Raw genomic sequence first — 18,537 nt, 5'->3', positions numbered from 1 at the left:
TACCAGCACTTTGTCTATAACCTGTTCCAATTTTAAATTTCACCCTTAAAATCTCTTTTCTTGCACGTTTTCAGACGCAATTGGTTTTTAACAAGAAGATGACGACAGCTTTTTGCTTGCATTTAAAGGTTTTGTCCTTGAGAAGAGGTGTAGGAATCACATGAATTGAAAGGAGAAGAAAAATAAAGCTCTTCACTCAGGCTTTCATGGCCTGGGTAGCATCAACATCTACATATCAATCCCTCCTGGTCTGCTAGCTGAAGAATATTTTTGCATTCTTCAGATTACCAGACCCCTGTCTAAAAGCAAGACATCTCTGGAGATCTGTTTTCTTAAGCTCGGGGTCATGTGTAAACCAGAGGCTCTGCTGAAAAATGGAAATAATCCTTCTCTTTAGGAAGCCTTTTGAATAAATGATTCAATCTGTTTTCTGACCAAGTGCTTTGAAGACTCCAATTTGTGGTGATTTGACAACACTTGAGAGGAGAAGGCCAATAAAAAGCTCATTCAAGGTGGAAATCACAGCAGCAGTTGTGCATGCATATTTCAAACATCGCCGTGAAATACAATGATGTAGAAGAGTAACGTGAAACAGAAAACAAACACTTCCATTTGAAGCCAAAAATAGAATAAAAACATTTTTGCAGAAATAATACAACTCCGGTTAACAAAAGCAGTGTTAGCTTATAATTGCTTTTATTGCTTTATATACTATTCTTGGATGCACAAACTAAGAGCTACCACAGTTCCGCTCAGCAGCATCATAAATATTCCTCAAAATTCACTGAAGGTAATGAACAGGCTGAAACAATCTGACAAAAATAATTCCAGCCTTCCCACAGGGATAATGTGCCCCCATAACACCACGCGCGGCCCCTGCAATTCTCCACAGCCCTTGGCAGCCAGAAATTTCTGCAGAGGAAAACTGAATTTATCCCCGATGATGGTTTCCTACGTGGTGTTCCCAAAAGTGCTCCATGGGGCTGGGCTGTGGGTTTGGGGCAAGAACCCTAACCTCTCCAGCTCAGTTGCAGCTAAATCTGGCTCATAGTGTCCTTTAAACACTACTTTTCAGCCAAAGTATGTGCAATTTGATCAGAGCACATGGTAAAACTTTATTTTCAATAACCATTATAGGCATTTTAATTGTGATTTCAGTTTCCGAAGCCGATTTCTGGTGGCTACAGTTATCCATGGCCAGTAGTGAATTGTCTTGGAAAAGTTCAGCAGAAGCTGTTCGGTCATTGTCAGGTTATTTGGGATGGAAGAAGCTACCCAAATGTTTAGTTTTACTCCATCTTGGTTTACTATTAAAATCTCCTTAACAAGCAAAAAGAAATATGCTCCGGTGTTACAGCAATTCAGCTAATCCACCCCACACCTCGAGCTGGCACCCCAATATCTTCACACAGGTTCATGCAGGCACAAAATACAGTATCCAACTTGCATAAATACATTTTAAATTGCCCTAGCTAAGATTCGCAGGTATTTGACAACTCCTATTAAGCGCTCAAACTTCCTTTCTTTATTTTCCTTGTAAGATAGCTGTGAAAAAATCCAGCATCTCCATGTCTGAGTCACCGCTGACTCACAGATAAAAAGCATCCACGCTTGTTTTGGATAAGCCGAGAGCAGGAACGCAGTCTGTGGCACGCCGAGATACCTCGGAGCATCTGTCTGCCCAAAACAGAAATTAAACTTCTTTGCATGAAACACACTGGCTCCCGCCAATCGATTTAATGAGCTGCACGCGGCTGCCAGAATATCATCCCCACTTTGCATCTACTTATCCTCTCATCCAACGCTCTCCAAGACGAATTCATTACGGCAGCGCATTTGGATTTAATATCCACCGTTTTCTGGATGGAAGGATGTTTTCTCCTGTTTTTCAAGCCTGCAAAGCTTCCCTTCTGCCTTGTCCTTGCTGCAGAGATGTTGTCCGCTTTTGAGGAGAACCATTGGGGTTTCTCACTCCATCATCTAAAGGACCCAAAAGAGGAGAAGACAACCAGGATAGTTTTATGAGGAAAAATAGGGATATCATAGAATCATAGAATGGTTTGGGTTGGAAGGGACCTCAAAGATCATCCAGTTCCAACCCCCCTGCCATGGGCAGGGACACCTCCCACTAGAGCAGGTTGCTCAAGGCCCCATCCAGCCTGGCCTTGAACACTTCCAGGGATGGGGCATCCACAACTTCCCTGGGCAACCCGTTCCAGTGTCTCACCACCCTCATAGTAAAAAATGATGATGAAAGGGTCCTTCTAGGGACAGAAAAGTGGCGGTGGAAGGAGAGGTTGGCAGGAGTTCCCTCCATCCCAGCCTGAGACCTTCACCCATATCTGGGACCCTTCAAGTCCTCCAAGCCCTCTTTCCTTGCAGCCCAGCCCAAACTCCTTGGCAGTTTTTGGTGGAATTTTTGGTGGAAAAGTGTTTCCCTGGGAGACACACACATTCTTGGTCTTTCACAATGCAAATGCAGCTTCGTGGTGCATCTCTGAGCAGCCCAAGATGCTGCAAGGCTGGATCCAGTCTCCAAGGCAGGACAGACTCTACTCTGGGCTGAGCTTTGCACCCGCACACCCTGTGCTGCATCTCTCTTCAGTCGAGTTTCTTTTTTGATGCATTTTTCATTCTTCCCAATGTATTATTAACTCTGTGAGTTACTCTTGCTCAAGGTCAAGTCTCCCTTTGCAGTGAACGGACCCTCAAAGGTGCTGGTGGTCCCTGATTTGAACATCACTCCCCTCTTCTGACTCGGTGGGGCAGATGCTCTTCACAGAGTGCTGCCCAGATCCTGCACCACCAAAAGGCAGAAGAGCCTGGAATGCTGCAGTTTTAAATGTGAATTGTGGTGGGACAAAGCAGTTTGGTGAAGAAAACATCCGCCTGATTTTTCCCGTAGCAGAATCGCTCTCTTTTAGCTAATGCCAAAATTGCTGCGTGTCTCCAGCCAGCACCGCTCCTATTACTGGATTAAGCAAATCCTTTGCTACGCAGCTGCCTGTCGGAGGATCTTCTAATTTAAGGGTAACTCGTGCATATTAATAGTTGTAAAATTGGCCGTTACCGGAGGGGATTGGAGCTGGAATGGAGAGGAGACAAAGAAAGATGGCCTGATAATCTCCCTTAGACAACTCTGTGGGGTATTGAACACTGAGAACTTCTTATAAGGACTGCTCAAAGGATGCAAGATGGCAATAGCAGCACCCAAGTGGTGGGAGCATGAGGACACGGGTGGTAACACCATCATACAAGTGTCCAGCAGAAAACTGGAAAGAAAGTGGAAGAGCTGCCCGAGAAATTGATTTTTCCTTTATTTAATCTCATTTACCGGCATTTGAATGTTCAGGGTTAGGAATTACTTTTCCCCACAGAAATACTCCAAGGGCTTGAATAAGCTGGTCTGCAGCACCCTAGAAGGTGGGTTTGCAGGTTCAACGCTGGGTTTGCTCCCGTGGTCTCAGCAGGACACATCCCGGGATGTCCTCAGGGTGGCCGCAGATACAAAAAAGTGGAAATGGGATGATTCAGCTTCAGTCAGGGCTGATTTTTGTGTGCGAACGGTCAAAGTTCTTGATGAGTCAACACGCAGCGCCTCCCAGCCCATGTCAGGAGCAGAGTTTTGCCCTTTGCACATGGACAGCGAGACTGGGAAACCGCAAGGATCTTGAGCTTTTGCCCAAGAGAACATGAGTTTTCACAGCCGGAGTGGCTTCTTCTCATAGCAATGATGAAATCTCAGATGGTACTGGCCTTTTATGCACGACTGTCACATGCTTCCCTGCAAGGCCAGCATTTAAAAAGAGGAGAAAAGGAGGGATTTTCTTGAAGGAGTGAAACGAGAGGTAGCCCTTTACCCTGAGAAAGTGCAGGATTTCTCCCCATCACATTTGCACCAACATTTTGTCTAGTCTAGTTTTCAAAGTCTCAAGTGGCGAGGATTTACCCGAGGTCTGGCATTGCTCACTTGCCTCTCTGGCTCATGTCGAAGCATCCCTGCCAACATGGCTCTAATCTCCACCTCTGCGAGGGATTATGATATTTAGGCAGAAGTTAAATAAAGGATGAAGGCAAATAATCTACACCAAGAAGGAAAATAGCAGCTCACAACTCTCTGCTTGCTTCAAGTGAGACACATTTCAGTGGGATTTAGAGGCGGGAAGAGTCACAGGGGGTTTGTGCCTCCCTGGGATCCCACAGCCTGGGGGGCTGTGGTTTGTGTCATATGGTCCCTGTGGATAGGGTTTGCACTGGGGATAGGGGAGAGGACATCCCCAGGGCCAACCTTGGAGCAGGCAGGGTCATCATCATCCAGGGAGAAGTGGAAACTCCAAGGGAAGATGATTATGGTTATTTATTTATATGCCTATATCTATATGATTCTGAGCTGCATCCCCAGCAGCGTGGCCAGAAGGTTGAGGGGGGGGAATATGTCCCTCTGCTCCACTCTGGGGGGGGAATATGTCCCCCCCAGTGCTGCCACCAGATCTGGGGCCACCAACATCAGAAGGATATCAAGCTGTTGGAGGCCACGCAGATGCTGGGAGGGCTGGAGCCCCTCTACTGGGAGGACAGGCTGAGAGAATTGGGGGGTTCAGCCTGGAGAAGAGAAGGCTCTGGAGACCTTAGAGCCCCTTTCAGTCCCTCAAGGGGCTCCAGGAAAGCTGGGGAGGGACTCAACTGGATAATCTTTAATGTCCCTTCCAACCCAAACCATTCTATAAGTTTATGGTTCTATTATTTTATTCAATTCTATTTTTTTTTGCTTAGTGATGAGTGCCTGTGCCTGTCAGAGAGCAGGGAATGAGTCCCTGGCACTATCCTGCACCCACTCCTGCCCACTCTGCACAGCTGGCATTTCTTGAGATGAAACCAGAGTACCTTTTGGACAAAAAGACATAGTACATCCCAGCAAAGTGATAAACCTCTGCTTCATTCCAGAGGAACACAATCTGTTTGTTTGTTTGCTTTTAAAATTAAATTAATGTATCATAGGCAATTATTCCCATCCATTTTCTTTGGAAAGGCTTTGCAAACATCTTGCCTGGTGGGTAAATGCCATTTAGGTCATCTGATTGAAGGCAAACCCCTCGTCTTTGACTCTGCCCTTGCTAGAAGATTTCTGTTTCATTAGCACAGTATTAATGAGGCTGGATTTTAAAGCAGGTGTTAAGTGCAATCAGAGCAGCATTATTAGGCTACAAATTGTCTGGAGCTGACACAGGCAGTCGGATGGGTCCATGCTCAGTTAACCTTTACCTGCGTGCATGACTTGGCTGATTAAACAGCGATTGATAATGACCTTCAGCCTGGGGAGCCTTTAAAGGTGATGCTGCATAGACTCCCCTTCGCCGAGTGTAAATCTTTACAGGATCATCACCTTTTCAATTTAGGAACCCATACAGTCATTTTAAAATTATGCAATAGCATGCTACAGCAAGGAGCTAATTTACTGGCGCTAAACTGGCATTTTGAATGCAGCCCGAGAGAGGGATATTAACATGATTGTGTTTAACAGAAATGAATATTAAGGATTTGAGGGAACGGATGTTTGAACAACATCTGGCAATCCAAGTGCTATATATTTATATTAAAAAGAAAGTGAGAGATTTTATGGGAGACGCCCTTTCTGCGTCCCCACCCCAGCCACGCTGAAGTCAACCAAAATATTTCCCTTGGCCACAGCAGAGCTGGGCTCGGGGGCTGCTATTTTGGGAATCAGCAAATGCTGGGGCTCCCAAACCTGGTGGTTCCCCACATGCCCATCAAGGCTGAAGAAGCAGGAGATTTGGGAGGGAGTCGTGGTCTTTCCATCCTCTTTCCTAAGCAGAAAAAATCAGGCACTGCAAAGATGCTTGGCCCTGGGGCATTTCTGATGCCTGTAGGACAGCGGTGTCTCATGTAAGAAACAGAGAGTTATGAGAGTCCACCAGTCAAGATGCAATGCTCTGGCTAAAAATACCACATTAATAATTCTCCCTTTCAGAAGATACTGATGACTTGTTATTAGACAACCTTGCATTGAAATAATACCATGGGTGTGTAAGAGGCAAATGCTGCAGGAATGTGTTAAATAGATGAGTCTGGGATGAAAATCTGGGCAGAAAAGCAGATGCTGGAAATGAACCACAGAATCATAGAATGGTTTGGGTTGGAAGGGACCTTGAAGGTCATCTCATTCCAACCTTCCACCATGGGCAGGGACACCTTCCACTACACCAGCTTGCTTAAAGCCCCGTCCAACGGGGCCTTGAAATGACTCAGGTGGCACCACAGCAATGACTGAATTTGTTTAGTCCACATAAAAACCTGAGCATAAAACTTGAGAAATCCTGCTTTCCTCTTTGCAATTGTAAGAAAAAAGTACTTCTTGGAAATAAACTATTAAGAGTGTAGATACAGTGCGGAGGTAGATGCTAATGATGAAAACAGAGGTGAAGGTGAAAACAGAGAGAAGGTTTTTATGGTTTTATAAGTGGTCAGGTCTTGAGGAGGAACATTCAGACTTGCAGCAGCCCCAGAAGAAAATGAGTAGATGTGGCTGGTACTGGTGATGGTTTCAAGGTGGGACTCATGCCAGTGCCATGGGCTCCCCAAGGATAACACCCTTTGCTCTGAGCTCCTCTCCGTGGGGTTGGCTCTGCTCCTCTCCACCGTGCCGGGGCTGCTGTGGAGAAAAATTTAAGAAACCCCCCCAAAAAACCCCTCCAGCACCACTGCCCCTCTGCTCTCCAGAGTTCATATTTTATTACTTCCTTGCAGAGCCATATATTTTGCTGTGAGCACGCAATTTCTCGCACGTCGCCCCACCTGATGGGGCAGATTTATGTTCCCTGATGGTGAGAACCCCCCGTGGGCATCCCCCAGCCCCTTCAGAGACAGTTGTGCATGCATATTTCAAACATCGCCGTGAAATACAATGATGTAGAAGAGTAACATGAAACAGAAAACAAACACTTCCATTTGAAGCCAAAAATAGAATAAAAACATTTTTGCAGAAATAATACAACTCCGGTTAACAAAAGCAGTGTTAGCTTATAATTGCTTTTATTGCTTTATATACTATTCTTGGATGCACAAACTAAGAGCTACCACAGTTCCGCTCAGCAGCATCATAAATATTCCTCAAAATTCACTGAAGGTAATGAACAGGCTGAAACAATCTGACAAAAATAATTCCAGCCTTCCCACAGGGATAATGTGCCCCCATAACACCACGCGCGGCCCCTGCAATTCTCCACAGCCCTTGGCAGCCAGAAATTTCTGCAGAGGAAAACTGAATTTATCCCCGATGATGGTTTCCTACGTGGTGTTCCCAAAAGTGCTCCATGGGGCTGGGCTGTGGATTCGGGGCAAGAACCCCAACCTCTCCAGCTCAGTTGTAGCTAAATCTGGTTCATGGTGTCCTTTAAACACTACTTTTCAGCCAAAGTATGTGCAATTTGATCAGAGCACATGGTAAAACTTTATTTTCAATAACCATTATAGGCATTTTAATTGTGATTTCAGTTTCCGAAGCCGATTTCTGGTGGCTACAGTTATCCATGGCCAGTAGTGAATTGTCTTGGAAAAGTTCAGCAGAAGCTGTTCGGTCATTGTCAGGTTATTTGGGATGGAAGAAGCTACCCAAATGTTTAGTTTTACTCCATCTTGGTTTACTATTAAAATCTCCTTAACAAGCAAAAAGAAATATGCTCCGGTGTTACAGCAATTCAGCTAATCCACCCCACACCTCGAGCTGGCACCCCAATATCTTCACACAGGTTCATGCAGGCACAAAATACAGTATCCAACTTGCATAAATACATTTTAAATTGCCCTAGCTAAGATTCGCAGGTATTTGACAACTCCTATTAAGCGCTCAAACTTCCTTTCTTTATTTTCCTTGTAAGATAGCTGTGAAAAAATCCAGCATCTCCATGTCTGAGTCACCGCTGACTCACAGATAAAAAACATCCACGCTTGTTTTGGATAAGCCGAGAGCAGGAACGCAGTCTGTGGCACGCCGAGATACCTCGGAGCATCTGTCTGCCCAAAACAGAAATTAAACTTCTTTGCATGAAACACACTGGCTCCCGCCAATCGATTTAATGAGCTGCACGCGGCTGCCAGAATATCATCCCCACTTTGCATCTACTTATCCTCTCATCCAACGCTCTCCAAGACGAATTCATTACGGCAGCGCATTTGGATTTAATATCCACCGTTTTCTGGATGGAAGGATGTTTTCTCCTGTTTTTCAAGCCTGCAAAGCTTCCCTTCTGCCTTGTCCTTGCTGCAGAGATGTTGTCCGCTTTTGAGGAGAACCATTGGGGTTTCTCACTCCATCATCTAAAGGACCCAAAAGAGGAGAAGACAACCAGGATAGTTTTATGAGGAAAAATAGGGATATCATAGAATCATAGAATGGTTTGGGTTGGAAGGGACCTCAAAGATCATCCAGTTCCAACCCCCCTGCCATGGGCAGGGACACCTCCCACTAGAGCAGGTTGCTCAAGGCCCCATCCAGCCTGGCCTTGAACACTTCCAGGGATGGGGCAGCCACAACTTCCCTGGGCAACCTGTTCCAGTGTCTCACCACCCTCAGAGTAAAAAATGATGATGAAAGGGTCCTTCTAGGGACAGAAAAGTGGCGGTGGAAGGAGAGGTTGGCAGGAGTTCCCTCCATCCCAGCCTGAGACCTTCACCCATATCTGGGACCCTTCAAGCCCTCCAAGCCCTCTTTCCTTGCAGCCCAGCCCAAACTCCTTGGCAGTTTTTGGTGGAATTTTTGGTGGAAAAGTGTTTCCCTGGGAGACACACACATTCTTGGTCTTTCACAATGCAAATGCAGCTTCGTGGTGCATCTCTGAGCAGCCCAAGATGCTGCAAGGCTGGATCCAGTCTCCAAGGCAGGACAGACTCTACTCTGGGCTGAGCTTTGCACCCGCACACCCTGTGCTGCATCTCTCTTCAGTCGAGTTTCTTTTTTGATGCATTTTTCATTCTTCCCAATGTATTATTAACTCTGTGAGTTACTCTTGCTCAAGGTCAAGTCTCCCTTTGCAGTGAACGGACCCTCAAAGGTGCTGGTGGTCCCTGATTTGAACATCACTCCCCTCTTCTGACTCGGTGGGGCAGATGCTCTTCACAGAGTGCTGCCCAGATCCTGCACCACCAAAAGGCAGAAGAGCCTGGAATGCTGCAGTTTTAAATGTGAATTGTGGTGGGACAAAGCAGTTTGGTGAAGAAAACATCCGCCTGATTTTTCCCGTAGCAGAATCGCTCTCTTTTAGCTAATGCCAAAATTGCTGCGTGTCTCCAGCCAGCACCGCTCCTATTACTGGATTAAGCAAATCCTTTGCTACGCAGCTGCCTGTCGGAGGATCTTCTAATTTAAGGGTAACTCGTGCATATTAATAGTTGTAAAATTGGCCGTTACCGGAGGGGATTGGAGCTGGAATGGAGAGGAGACAAAGAAAGATGGCCTGATAATCTCCCTTAGACAACTCTGTGGGGTATTGAACACTGAGAACTTCTTATAAGGACTGCTCAAAGGATGCAAGATGGCAATAGCAGCACCCAAGTGGTGGGAGCATGAGGACACGGGTGGTAACACCATCATACAAGTGTCCAGCAGAAAACTGGAAAGAAAGTGGAAGAGCTGCCCGAGAAATTGATTTTTCCTTTATTTAATCTCATTTACCGGCATTTGAATGTTCAGGGTTAGGAATTACTTTTCCCCACAGAAATACTCCAAGGGCTTGAATAAGCTGGTCTGCAGCACCCTAGAAGGTGGGTTTGCAGGTTCAACGCTGGGTTTGCTCCTGTGGTCTCAGCAGGACACATCCCGGGATGTCCTCAGGGTGGCCGCAGATACAAAAAAGTGGAGATGGGATGATTCAGCTTCAGTCAGGGCTGATTTTTGTGTGCGAACGGTCAAAGTTCTTGATGAGTCAACACGCAGCGCCTCCCAGCCCATGTCAGGAGCAGAGTTTTGCCCTTTGCACATGGACAGCGAGACTGGGAAACCGCAAGGATCTTGAGCTTTTGCCCAAGAGAACATGAGTTTTCACAGCCGGAGTGGCTTCTTCTCATAGCAATGATGAAATCTCAGATTGTACTGGCCTTTTATGCACGACTGTCACATGCTTCCCTGCAAGGCCAGCATTTAAAAAGAGGAGAAAAGGAGGGATTTTCTTGAAGGAGTGAAACGAGAGGTAGCCCTTTACCCTGAGAAAGTGCAGGATTTCTCCCCATCACATTTGCACCAACATTTTGTCTAGTCTAGTTTTCAAAGTCTCAAGTGGTGAGGATTTACCCGAGGTCTGGCATTGCTCACTTGCCTCTCTGGCTCATGTCGAAGCATCCCTGCCAACATGGCTCTAATCTCCACCTCTGCGAGGGATTATGATATTTAGGCAGAAGTTAAATAAAGGATGAAGGCAAATAATCTACACCAAGAAGGAAAATAGCAGCTCACAACTCTCTGCTTGCTTCAAGTGAGACACATTTCAGTGGGATTTAGAGGCGGGAAGAGTCACAGGGGGTTTGTGCCTCCCTGGGATCCCACAGCCTGGGGGGCTGTGTTTTGTGTCGTATGGTCCCTGTGGATGGGGTTTGCACTGGGGACAGGGGAGAGGACATTCCCAGGGCCAACCTTGGGGCAGGTATGGTCATCATCATCCAGAGAGAAGTGGAAACTCCAAGGGAAGATGGTTATGGGTATTTATTTATATGTCTATATTTGTATGATTCTGAGCTGCATCCCCAGCAGTGTGGCCAGAAGGTTGAGGGGGTGGATTCTGCCCCTCTGCTCCACTCTGGGGAAACCCTCCCAATGCTCCTCCAGCTCTGGGGCCACCAACATCAGAAGGATATCAAGCTGTTGGAGGCTACGGAGATGCTGGGAGGGCTGGAGCCCCTCTGCTGGGAGGACAGGCTGAGAGAATTGGGGGGGTTCAGCCTGGAGAAGAGAAGGCTCCGGAGACCTTAGAGCCCCTTCCAGTCCCTCAAGGGGCTCCAGGAAAGCTGGACAGGGACTAAACTGGATGATCTTTAATGTCCCTTCCAACCCAAACCATTCTATAAGTTTATGGTTCTATTATTTTATTCAATTCTATTTTTTTCTGCTTAGTGATGAGATTGTCCCTTCCAACCCAAACCATTCTATAAGTTTATGGTTCTATTATTTTATTCAATTCTATTTTTTTCTGCTTAGTGATGAGATCCTGTCAGAGAGCAGGGAATGAGTCCCTGGCACTATCCTGCACCCACTCCTGCCCACTCTGCACAGCTGGCATTTCTTGAGATGAAACCAGAGTACCTTTTGGACAAAAAGACATAGTACATCCCAGCAAAGTGATAAACCTCTGCTTCATTCCAGAGGAACACAATCTGTTTGTTTGTTTGCTTTTAAAATTAAATTAATGTATCATAGGCAATTATTCCCATCCATTTTCTTTGGAAAGGCTTTGCAAACATCTTGCCTGGTGGGTAAATGCCATTTAGGTCATCTGATTGAAGGCAAACCCCTCGTCTTTGACTCTGCCCTTGCTAGAAGATTTCTGTTTCATTAGCACAGTATTAATGAGGCTGGATTTTAAAGCAGGTGTTAAGTGCAATCAGAGCAGCATTATTAGGCTACAAATTGTCTGGAGCTGACACAGGCAGTCGGATGGGTCCATGCTCAGTTAACCTTTACCTGCGTGCATGACTTGGCTGATTAAACAGCGATTGATAATGACCTTCAGCCTGGGGAGCCTTTAAAGGTGATGCTGCATAGACTCCCCTTCGCCGAGTGTAAATCTTTACAGGATCATCACCTTTTCAATTTAGGAACCCATACAGTCATTTTAAAATTATGCAATAGCATGCTACAGCAAGGAGCTAATTTACTGGCGCTAAACTGGCATTTTGAATGCAGCCCGAGAGAGGGATATTAACATGATTGTGTTTAACAGAAATGAATATTAAGGATTTGAGGGAACGGATGTTTGAACAACATCTGGCAATCCAAGTGCTATATATTTATATTAAAAAGAAAGTGAGAGATTTTATGGGAGACGCCCTTTCTGCGTCCCGACCCCAGCCACGCTGAAGTCAACCAAAATATTTCCCTTGGCCACAGCAGAGCTGGGCTTGGGGGCTGCTATTTTGGGAATCAGCAAATGCTGGGGCTCCCAAACCTGGTGGTTCCCCACATTCCCATCAAGGCAATGGATCAGGAGATTTGGGAGGGAGTCGTGGTCTTTCCATCCTCTTTCCTAAGCAGAAAAAATCAGGCACTGCAAAGATGCTTGGCCCTGGGGCATTTCTGATGCCTGTAGGACAGCGGTGTCTCATGTAAGAAACAGAGAGTTATGAGAGTCCACCAGTCAAGATGCAATGCTCTGGCTAAAAATACCACATTAATAATTCTCCCTTTCAGAAGATACTGATGACTTGTTATTAGACAACCTTGCATTGAAATAATACCATGGGTGTGTAAGAGGCAAAAGCTGCAGGAATGTGTTAAATAGATGAGTCTGGGATGAAAATCTGGGCAGAAAAGCAGATGCTGGAAATGAACCACAGAATCATAGAATGGTTTGGGTTGGAAGGGACCTTGAAGGTCATCTCATTCCAACCTTCCACCATGGGCAGGGACACCTTCCACTACACCAGCTTGCTTAAAGCCCCGTCCAACGGGGCCTTGAAATGACTCAGGTGGCACCACAGCAATGACTGAATTTGTTTAGTCCACATAAAAACCTGAGCATAAAACTTGAGAAATCCTGCTTTCCTCTTTGCAATTGTAAGAAAAAAGTACTTCTTGGAAATAAACTATTAAGAGTGTAGATACAGTGCGGAGGTAGATGCTAATGATGAAAACAGAGGTGAAGGTGAAAACAGAGAGAAGGTTTTTATGGTTTTATAAGTGGTCAGGTCTTGAGGAGGAACATTCAGACTTGCAGCAGCCCCAGAAGAAAATGAGTAGATGTGGCTGGTACTGGTGATGGTTTCAAGGTGGGACTCATGCCAGTGCCATGGGCTCCCCAAGGATAACACCCTTTGCTCTGAGCTCCTCTCCGTGGGGTTGGCTCTGCTCCTCTCCACCGTGCCGGGGCTGCTGTGGAGAAAAATTTAAGAAACCCCCCCAAAAAACCCCTCCAGCACCACTGCCCCTCTGCTCTCCAGAGTTCATATTTTATTACTTCCTTGCAGAGCCATATATTTTGCTGTGAGCACGCAATTTCTCGCACGTCGCCCCACCTGATGGGGCAGATTTATGTTCCCTGATGGTGAGAACCCCCCGTGGGCATCCCCCGGCCCCTTCAGAGAGCAGCAACCCACTGATCCAGCTCTGGTGGGGCAGGGAGAAGCCAGAGAGACCCCAAAACCTGCCCCTCAGCTAGAGAAACGCGGGACTTGTTCATAGCACTTCATAAAGCCCAACCCCTCCTTCCCCGGGTGCTCGGGGTGGGGGGATGAATGTGGATATGGGGGCTGTGCAGAACCCCACACCTCCAGGTCACCGGTTCAGAGCTATACATGCTTCCAACATCCAAATACAATTTTATTTCATGTCTTTTGATGGTTTACAGCAGGTCCTGAGTTTCCTGCGTGGACGGGGTTGGGATGGCCACAAAGCGTCACCTCCTCCTGTTTCTAACTGCTAGGCTGCATCTGAAAAAGGAGTTAAAATATAATTTATCTCGTGCTTTCCCATATCGACCACTGATGCCCTTGGTGGCATGGTGAGCTCTGGAAACCTGGGGGCTGGATGAGGATGGGGGGGGCTCTACCCTGCTCCCCATAGGGAGCCAGAGCATCCTCAGCAGCAGACCACCACCCCCACGGGGTCTGCCCCCTCAGAGGGGATCCTCTCCTGAAGGACGCTGTAAAAAGTGATTTCCCACCAATTAAAGAAGGAAATAAACATCCAGTTTCTCACTTCTGACCGGGATGGGAACAGTGAGGGGTGGGCTCTGGGGAGGTGCATGTTTTCCCTCCCCATGTCAGTGCTCTCCGGGAGCGCAGGCAGGGTGGGAATCTCCAAGAAAAGGTCTGTTTATAAAAAAAATGCCTTAAAAACCCCGTGGTATTTCCTGAAAGGCTTATGCACATAAACATTCGTGCCGACCCCGTGCGGAGCGTGTCAGTGCAGATGGGGCAAGCATTTGGGGGGGTACCTGGGGAGCCAAGCCAGCTCTGCTCCCCCCTCGTGCCATCCAGAAACTGCCCCATTTTGGGGCACAGAAACCTCATTTTCATACTTGCTGATGTGCTCTAGCTTCAGAGCATCCCCCTTTTTTTTGTCGCCCTTGTTCTTGCCCCCAGGGCTGGTGCTACTGGGCTGTGGGGAGCTGCAGATGATGCCCTCAAGCAGCTCCCGCATGCCCCATGGGGTGCATATTTTTAAAGCAGCTCCACAGACTGGGAAAACACCCGGATCCACACCGGGAGCCAGGAATGACAGGCAGACTGCTGGCAGCACTTCCCGAGAGCAAGTCTGGCATCTCCTCCTGCCCGTGCACGGGTACAAACCCCCGCAGGCAGCGCCCACCAAGCTCTTCTTTCTCTCCAACAGCGCCAGCGTGAAGTCACAAGGGTTTTTTTTAGAAAAGCTTATTTTTTAAAAAAATTTTTCATCCCTCCCAGGCCAGCTGCTGCCCATTCACCAGTCGTTGTGACTCCCAGGTAATGAACGAAGGTGATGGATGGGCCCTGGCTGTGGTCCCCACCGGTGTCGTCCCAGGGGGTACAATGGGTGACAGCACAAGCACCATTAATTTACTGGAAATTCCCATCCCTGTGCTATTTGCTGAGGTCCCAGCAGGAATGAAGGTGCAAAGCCACGGCAAAGATAACCATTTCATGAGGTTGTGTCATGGTTTTAACTGGGATGGGGTTGACTTTCTTGCCAGCAGCTGGTGTGGTGCTATGTCTTGGATTTGAGATGGGAATAATGTTGGTTAAACACTGATGGGTTTGGTTGCTGCTGCTGAGCTCTCAAGGTCTTTTCTCCTCCTCACCCTGCCTCACCAGTGATGGGCTGGGGAGGGCACAAGGAGCTGTGAGAGGCTGAGGGACTTGGGGCATTTTAGTCTGGAGAAGAGAAGGCTGAGGGGGGATCTGATCAACACCTATAAATACTTCAAGGGTGGGTGTCAGGAGGATGGGGCTGGTCTTTTTTCAGTGGTTCCCAGGGACAGGACATGGGCAGGAAATGGGCACAAACTTGACCACAGGAAGTTCCACCTAAACATGAGGAGGAACTTCTTCACTTTCAGGGTGGCAGAGCCCTGGCAGAGGCTGCCCAGGGAGGTGGTGGAGTCTCCTTCTCTGGAGACATTCAAACCCCACCTGGACACGTTCCTGTGGGACCTGCTGTGGGTGGACCTACTTTGGCAGGGGGTTGGACTGGATGATCTCCAGAGGTCCCTTCCAACCCCATGTCATTCTATGATTCTGTGATCCTGTCATTCTGTGAGCTGGGAGGGGACACAGCTCAGGGTGGCAGAGCCATGGAAGAGGCTGCCCAGAGAGGTGGTGGAGTCTCCTTCTCTGGAGACATTCAAACCCACCCGGAAATGTTCCTGTGGGACCTGTTCTGGGCGACCCTGCTCTGGCAGGGGGTTGGACTAGATGATCTCCAGAGGTCCCTTCCAACCCTGTATCATTCTGTGTTTCTGTGAGCTGGGAGGGGACACAGCTCGGACAGCTGACCCCAGCACACCAAAGGGATGTCCCACACCTGACCCCAGCACACCAAAGGGATGTCCCACACCATATGGCATCGTGCTCAGTGCATAAACCTGGGGGAAGAAGAAGGAAGGGAGAGACATTCAAAGCAATGGTGTTTGTCTTCCCAAGTCACTGTTACTCCGATGATCTCCAGAGGTCCCTTCCAACCCTGTATCATTCTGTGTTTCTGTCTGAACACCCGCCTGCCCATGGGGAGCAGGGGATGGATACCTCCTTTTGTTTTGCTTGTGTGCACGGCTCCTACTTCACTTATTAATTATTTTTCCTCACTTTTTCTCTTCGAACTCTCTCTCCCATCCCAGCCGGGAGGAACAAGTTAGCAGCTGCAGGGTCCTAGTCACTGTCTGGGGTTAAAACACAACAGTTTGCCTCCAAATCCAGGCTCTTGGCTTGCTTTTAGACTGCAGAACCTGGCCAAGCCCTAACTCAGCCCTACACTCATGTCCCCTGCTTGGCCAAAGCCCGCTGCAAAGCCGGTCTCTAACAGCCAAACCTCTCTCTCATCTAATCCTGGCCCATAAGATTATCCCGGAATAAAGGGTGATAATTAAAGAGGAGAAAACCCGAGTTTGCTCCTGGAGCTTTTGATTGAGTCTGGCTGAAAGGCTGTTGTGTGGTGCTGGGCGATGCTCCTGGCTTATTGCTCCATCAGCACAAGGAGGTTGATCTATCCCGGCTTCCCGCAGCAGCAAGGATGCTCCTGTGTGCTGTGTAACCTTAGTGCTGTGCAGGAGAAGAGTCCTCCAGCATCTGTAACAGATGATTTAGAAGTAAATTAAGCCAGGAGGCTGAAAGCCACGGCTTTTCTCCTTACCACGTCAGCTGCTTGCATCCCCGAAGGTTTGGGAGTGACCGCAGGAGGGTGGTGGAAGGAGAGAGCTGGCCTCTCAGCTGATTTATAGAGAGGTTGTGGCTGGCAAAGAAATGTTTAAAGAAATGCATTTCGATGTAGGGTCTGGTTTTCCCAAAGGCAGGCAGTCACTGCTGGGGGGGGTATGACCACACACAGTGAACCTGGGGGACCGGGGGTGGCAGAGGCAACCAGGCTGCCCCCAAAATGCTGGGTTTTTATGAACTGTGAGTAAACACGGAGATGAGTATGATCTCTCCTTCCTTTCTGACTCTGCTCCTCCCTGTGAAATACAGCCCACCATTAAATGCAGCCCGGGATGGGTTTGCTGGGGGGCTCTACAGAGAATCCCGCTCTTCCCTACCTCTGCTGGGGAAAATAAGCAGAAAAACTGGCTGCAGATCTCGTGCGAAGGAAAAAAATCACACACTGCCAAATGGAGCAGCATAAATCAGGTTTTAATTTCAGCCGTATTATTTCTTCGTTAGTTCATTTATTAGCTCATTGATTGAACCCGATGGTATGGCACTCCTCACCCTCCCATACATACAGATGGACATGGCTGTTAACAGGCTGTGCTCCTCAGCTTAATAAAGCTTCCTATGGACTAAAGTGGGCATCGCCTCTTGCAGCAGTGAGGAACAGGGCTTTTCCCTGCTCTAGCCCTAAGGTAAATAAGGATTAATTCACTTTGCAGCTCCCAGAGCCAGGTGTGTCACGGCCAGCTACCTGTCCTTCACATGGCATCTGTCCATTAAAATTTCTGGGGAGATTCAGATCCACAGACGTGGTTACGGGTCCCAACTTTCATTTGAAACACTCCCTTAGCAACTGACACAGCAGCATCCCAACAGTTTAAGTAACATGGTTAATGCATGAAGATAATGCAACTCAAACACAAACTCAAAGCCCTAAGAGGCTCCTGCTGTGGCTTCTTATGGCTGGGAGGGAAAAGCCCCAAAGCAAGAAGGGAGCCAGGGGATGTTGGACCAGAGGCTGAGCCTGGCTTAGAGCTGCTTTTCCCAGGAAAGACATTGTTCAATGCAGAGCTTGGGGGCTGCGATGCTTTGACTGCCCCATGGCTGCTTGTGGCAGTGAAGGCCTGGAGATCCATTTTATCTGGAGATGGTAGGACATGGAGGATTATAAAACGGGCGAGATGTGCTTCCACCATCAAACAGAAATGCCGGCGGCGCTCGGGTTCGTTCCAAGCCACACCAAGCAATGACCTAATCCTGTTTGATGGCAAACGTTGGCCTTTGATCTGCACCAGCAAGCTCAGGTTGGGAGTAGCCGGCTGCACCGTTGGCTCCGGAAGAGAATATAGTAGTCCACACCTCTGGAGTTAGAGACACCTTTATAAATCCTCCTTATCTTTCATATTCCAGGGGGAAAAAAAAGAATTTCTCAGTGTTACTTCCCGATAAATCCTCCTTATCTTTCATATTCCAGGGAAAAAAAATTAATTTCTCGGTGTTACTTCCCAAGGCTCATTGAAGCAGCATCAACACACAGCTCTCCTTAAGAGAGACTAAGATTGTGCTGGGCTCACGGGTTGTGGTTGGGGTATGGGGGGCCAGGGGGTCCCACAGGAACCAGCGATGGAGGAGGCATGATGTGCTGGTGGATGTGAGTTTCGGATGCTCCACTGGAGGAGCAAGACCCGGAAACTTGACCTAAGCTGTGAAAAGGGTTATTTCATACCAGGAATGGCACATTCCATAGAAATTAGAAAGTTTGCTGAGGATTACTCTTTCTTTCTCTCTCCCCCTTGATGGCTGGGATCCTGAGAACTCCTTGCCCTGGTGCCAAAGCCCTGAGCCTTTCCCTTCCTCCCAAAGCCACCCTGTCTGTCCCTGCTGGGAGTGCACGGCTTCCTGTGATGGAATGGGCTGGGGACAGTCCTCGTGTGTTTTATATTGGTACCAGGATCAATACTGGCTCTTTGATTGCAC

Source organism: Calidris pugnax, unplaced genomic scaffold (assembly GCF_001431845.1).
Source record: "Calidris pugnax isolate Ruff unplaced genomic scaffold, ASM143184v1 scaffold190, whole genome shotgun sequence".
Classification (NCBI taxonomy): Eukaryota; Metazoa; Chordata; class Aves; order Charadriiformes; family Scolopacidae; genus Calidris; species Calidris pugnax.
The sequence above is the reverse complement of the archived record's forward strand: the minus strand, read 5'-3'. Positions refer to the sequence as shown.